This window comes from Heteronotia binoei, chromosome 4 (assembly GCF_032191835.1).
Source record: "Heteronotia binoei isolate CCM8104 ecotype False Entrance Well chromosome 4, APGP_CSIRO_Hbin_v1, whole genome shotgun sequence".
In the NCBI taxonomy this organism is placed as follows: domain Eukaryota; kingdom Metazoa; phylum Chordata; class Lepidosauria; order Squamata; family Gekkonidae; genus Heteronotia; species Heteronotia binoei.
In genome coordinates this window covers 48861186-48867561 of record NC_083226.1, presented here as the reverse complement: position 1 = coordinate 48867561, position 6376 = coordinate 48861186, and positions in this window count along the sequence as shown.

Below are 6376 nucleotides of genomic sequence, written 5' to 3'. Positions count from 1 at the left end.
GAAGGCCATCTGACAGCAATGAAGATCCTGTGAATTTAGGGGGATGTACTTGTGAGTTTCCTGCATCGTGCAGGGGGTTGAGCTAGTTGACCCTGGAAGTTCCTTCCAACTCTATGATTCTATCTCTCCCCAAGGAAGATGCTTGGAAAAAGACAAGACCAGAGCAGTGACAAACATATAGCTGCAGGAGGCAACTTTCTCCATGGCATATACTCACAGAAGCTTTTAATTATGGGATTGTGCCTCATGCCATACCAAAAATTCAGACACAGTTTGAAAATGACCATTCTAGGAGTTTCCCTTCAAAATTGTGCATGATCTGAGAGTAACCATTCACAATGGGGATCTACCTAATTCCTTAATGAAGATTATTCAGTAATTACACTGGTGAAACTGTAAATAAGTGGTAATTAAAGCCTATATGTTGTATCCTGCAATTCCATTCTGCTAATGACAAGAGACTACATTCAGTGGAAGAGTAATGTTCCTCTGCGATTGCAAAAAGAGGGTTGCAGGATCCAATCCTATATCATTTTTTTTTTTTAAAAAACAGGTTTTATCCTACTACTACTTTCCAATTTTGCTCCTCATGTGTAAGTTCTAAACTCCTTCCATTCAGCTTGTCATGCCTTCTGTGTAAACCACCTGAGCAACAACCTTCACAAGGCTACTATATTTACAAAAGCCTATTTGTGACACTTGGTATGTCTTAATAAGCCACTGTGCTTACTGTCATGAACAAGTGGATCCCTCCACTGATCCATTAGTAGGTATAGCACTTGCAGTGCAGCTGCTGGTAGCCATTCAAGAGACAAGGTAAAATGTGGTTTGTAAACCAAGTTAGTAATGAAAGAAGTATACCTGTGGGCCATTCCAGACAGAGTGTCCATATCCCCTTGTATCATTTCAAACACATTGCTTTAATGAGTCTGTTCAGTTGAACACAAGCAACCTAAAAATGAGTGTAAATGGGCCCTTTTTCTGCCCATCCAGAATATAACGCAAATAGAAACATTTCCCATCTTACAATTTTTTTCATGAGAACGAATTGTAGTAAGATTCCCACAACAAATATCAAGGGAAGCAAACAAAGAAGGCTTTGTACAAATCTGTATATTAACTTCATATTCTTTCCTCCTTGAAATGGCAAAACCACCCAAGTTTTCTACACATATTTTTTCCATCTTGGTTTGTAGCAGGAGACCTCCATCTTCTAAGGCTGCCCCTCAGGCAACCACAAATGGTAACACTCAACCACTTGCTGCCTGTTCTTGCACCCTACAGGACAAAGTCTTGGTGAATGGCTGAATCTAATTAATAGCAATCTAAAACATATTTGGGGATGTTGTGAATACTGCAAAGTCTAGAACATAAAGCGTTTAATTGGGTCTTGCCTTATTGTTCCAGTCAACCATTATGTATTCCATTGGAGATATGCCATCCGTTTTCTTACTTGTGCTGAAGGAAATGCCAAAAACAAAGACATACAAACACTATACAATAGAATGAGACTAGTAGAACCTTACTCAGATTTTCCAGGGTATATGATTTCATCATAACTTTGACTCACAAAAGCTTATATCCTGGAAAATTTGGTTGACCTTTCAAGGTGCTACTGGACTTGAATGTTGTTTTGCTGCTATTACTACTACAGACTAGCCCTGACCTATATATGTCTGGCTAGCCTGATATCAGATCTTGGATAATCTAAGCAGGGTTGTCCTGACTAGTATTTAGATGGATGGGAGACCTCCAAGGAATACCAGGGTTGTGATGCAGAGCAGACAATAACAAACTGCATCTGAACGCTTCTTGCCTTGAAAACCCTGTGGGGTCGCCATAAGTCAGTTGTGACTTGACAGCAAAAAACCCCCCCAAACCAAAAAGACTACCCAAAAAAGTACATACTAGCAGGGCTACCCACCTGAAATTAATAACATACAATACCAATTACTGGTTATCTTAACCAAGACCCTTAGATTTCTGCATAGAACTCTCATCAGAGTCCATAAAAAGAAAATTTAAGTTCTGATACCTGAAGTGGCAATTTTCATAAACAAAGTTACATGCTCAGTCAAAAAAATGTGAGTATCCCTGAATGGTCAAAAGCCTGGCCAGGCATTTCAAAGTGTTCAAAAGGAACACTTTGCAAAATGAGTATGTTTATGCATACATGAATGCAAACATGCATGCCTGGGTACCTGCTGTTCTGTTCAATTACTTCTTCTGTCCAAGCCAAAAATTATGTTGTTACTACAGGTATGACTCTAAATGAGAGAACAAGCTGCAACCAGGATGTATCTTTGCAAATAACTTTCCCAGCATGACTTACTGCCAGCATAACAGTCTCAGTTAATTACTCTCAGCATTCCACAATTAAGGATAGATTTGCCCTATTTCCAATTGTGATAATTTATTTTCTTCACTGTTTTCCTTTGATTAAACCCAAAAAAATCAAGCTTGTTAATCCAGTTTTGTCCTTGCATCTGCAAAACACCATTTATTATGCTTATGCAAGCTTGCTGCTCACCCTCTGCCTATATGTATGAACTAGTAACTTCCATTCCATTGTATCTGAAGTGTGCACATACACAAAAAGTTTATACCTTGAATAAAACTTTGTTGGTCTTAAAGGTGCCACCAGACTCAAACTTTGTTCTACCAGCATTGGTGGGGGATACAGATACCAACTTAAAATATTAAATTTAGTTAGTTATCTGAAATGGCAATCATTCAAGGCAAATGAAAAATTTAACTCCTTTTTCTGATTCCAAATCAAGCATGGGGAAACATTTATTGTTTCAGCATATGGGTTTACTTATATAAAAGCTAAAACAATTACATTCTTAACATGGATAAGTGATTGTTAAAAATAAGAGATGCCTGAAGCATAATCTCAAGCTTCAGTTATGGTTAATGTTCCAATTATAATTTTTAGATACACATTTCTATTGTCTCTTTCATTGGCTTCCCTCACTGCACACTACCACTCCAACTGAATCAAGGGAACTGAAGAGTGCCCTTTGATGAAGACGCATGGGGATCTCACCCACAGTGAGCACAAATGACCATGGAGTTCATGACAGATGGAAATTAGCAGTTCCATGTTGGGTGCCACAACTGTGCATCTTTCAGAACCAGTTAATAACTGATTGCCTTCAGTCTTTCTGAATGACATGGATATCTGCTGTGGCATCCAGAATGAAACAGCACATCAAGGAGTCAACTTCTACCTCACCTCTTCGAAGTTTAGTTACAAATGCTAGAGGATTTCATTTGAGAAGTTTGGCAATAGGAATGGACATGAACCGAACCACAAACTTTTTATCAGAAATCATAGTAAAAATAGTTGTTCATTCAGGCTTGATGGTATCTGTAGTCCTTTGCAAGCAGAGAAATATGGTATTGAAGCCCCTCAAGGCAACACGTCTTCTCAGTGTGGAAGTGGTGGTTAAAAAGTTGGACTAGTGTCTGGGAGGCCCAGGCTCAAATCCTCACCCACCATGTGAAGTTCCCTGCACAACCTTGGGCCAGTCACTGTCTTTCAACCCTCTGTACTTAACAAGATTCAGGTGGGTAGCTGTGTTGATCTGAAGCAAAAGAACAAAGTTTGAGTCCAGTGGCACCTTTAAGACCAACAAAGATTTATTCAAGGTATAAGCTTTTGTGTACACACACAAGTCTTTTTAAAAAGCTTTCAACTGTACACACACAAGTCTTCAGGCTTGTTGAGCCTGAAATGCATTAATGAGTTTCATATGAGAACCTGAAGCTCAGTTTGGAAGGGGGAAAATCAGGAGGCTGAGGTAATTTTCTTGTTCCAGCAAGAACATATTTTGATTGAGTGTCATCATCACCTGATGCTGATTGACCAAGAAACTATAATTGACCTAAGGGTCTAAAGAAAACAGACTAGCTTGGATTTTGATGGACTGAAGGTCTGGACTATGATATACTTGTATCGCAATAGACAACAATGTAGAGAATGCATTATGGCCTTTGACCTAAGGTCTGTGGCATCTAATGCAGGTTCTGAAAATGCGCTACAGTTAAGCTAATTCTTTTTTTTCCTGCTGTATGACCTCAGAGTATTAAGTTGCCTGTAGTTTAATTTTTTTGTTTGACAGAATTAAATAAAACTCCATATACTTTTAATAAAATAAAGTTTACTTATGTACAACAGTCCTGAGGACTTATGGGATTCAGCTTTGGACTCCTTGACAAGAGCAGACAGATGTGTGCCACCCTGGGCTCCTTGGACAAAAGACAAGATAAAGGCAGTCTAAACAAAAAAAGGAAAGCTTTCAGGTTCTTTATTGGATTAATGGTGCACTGGTTTCATAGGCTGCAGAGAAGTTGTGCCGAATAAAGCAGAAAAACCAGTAGTTGGGAGAGGAAGTGGAGAGTTCAGACAGCCATCTTGGCCTGTTTCCCCCTCCAATATGGAATGTCATCATTTATTTGCTAAACTGATGTTTATATGAACAAGTAAACTTGGATTTGCTTTGTAATCATACTTGCCCAGTCTTTATTGTACCCACATAGATTCTGGTTTTGTGAAACTTGAGATCTGGCAAAGACATCACTGCTTGTCACAGCGCAGAGATCAGCACTGCAATGAATGCTCACATGCAGCTGGTCCCAGCACTGTAAGTATATAAGAGAGCTCTACTGAATCAGACCAAGGTTCCATCTAGTCCAGTATCTTGTTTCACCCAGTGGCAAACCAGTTGCCATGGAAGATTTGCAAACATACTGGCCAAGGCCTTTCCCTGATATTGCCCCCAGACTACTATTCCCAACTCTGGCTTGGGAAATTCCTGGATATATAAGGGTGGAGGCTGGGGAGGGGAAGGAGATCAGCAGGGATGTATTACACCTTCCAAAGCTGCCATTTCCTACAGAAAAACTGATCTTTTTAGTCTGGAGATCAGTTCTGTTTCTAGAACTCCAGGCCCCATCAGGAGGACAGAAACAAAGAAACAATCTGGAGGATGGCAACCCTAACCTCTGGTATCCAGAGGTTAACTGTCTTCCAGAGTGGGGGTTCCCTTCAGTTGATATGCACAGTAGCCATTGATGGATCTGTCCTCCATGAATCTGCCTAATCCCAACCCTCCAGTGAAACAGGAACCCCACACTTCTTGTGAATGCCAAGAACACAACAGAGTGCACACAGAGCTCTAAATTAGACTGTCTAAAGCAGGAGTAGCCAAACTGTGGCCCAGGAGCCACATGTGGCTTTCACACATATTGCATGGCTCCCGAAGCCCTCACTGCCCTGTCAGCTGACTTGAAGGCATCTCTCTCTTTAAATCACTTCTCCAAACTAGCCAGCGGCTTGGAGAATGCATTTCAAGTTAAAGTTGCTCTCTTTCCACCTCCCTGCCCCCCCCAGCTGTTTGCCTTCCTTCCTGACTTTCTGTCTTGCAGCTCCCAAATATCTGACATTCATGTCTTATGGCTTTCAAGCATTTAACGTTTATTCTATGCAGCTCTTACATTAAGCAAGTTTGGCTGCCCCTGATCTACAGTTGTTCTCCAGACTACCTTTACCAGTTAAGTGGTCTCAGCAAACATACACATATACTTGAGTAATAACATCTGTTCAAGATTACCAACTGGGCCAAACTTCTGTTGTAATCTTTCTCAGTGTGAGTGTATCTCCATCAGATCCCAAGTATAAAGACATGCCATGACTGATTCAGCAAAGCAGTTTAACAGACAATGACATGAAAAGGCAAATAGTCTAGCCACAACTCAACCCAAACCACTGGATTTCCTGACCTTTCCACATGTAAAGTCTCAGTGTAACGGGATGCAGCTGCCATTACAAGACTTACTGCTGGACTTTCAAAAAGGGCAAGTCACTAGAATGGAGCAGCATTCTCACATAATTGGGAAACTTCAGCTCTTGCACATTAGTTTCCGAGTGCACCAAAAATGTGACTTTGACATTAAATATTTACATAAAACAGACACTTGAGGATATCTATTTTCACTGAGTGTAACTTACAATCTCATGGCAATGTCTGGAATCACATACTCTGTTTAGTCTGAAGACCTTTCAACATAAACAGTTTTTTGCACAGTAAATGAACATTTGTTTCTTATTTGTTGCATGCATTCAGTATCTTTTTGCCAAAATGTAGCACTTCTGTTTTATGAGCTAGGTGAAGAATGGACCAGCAATATGGACCTTCCAGGGATGGAGCTGTAACCCAGCCTATCCGCTGAGCTCACTGGATGACTGGCTCTTCTCTGCACTCAGGCCTTCCCTGTGACTTGTTTAACTTCAAACCCACTTGCCTGCTTTCAATTCATTCAGACTGCAAATTGCTGCTTCAATTGTGATTTGGATTTTGCTTTCTGGATT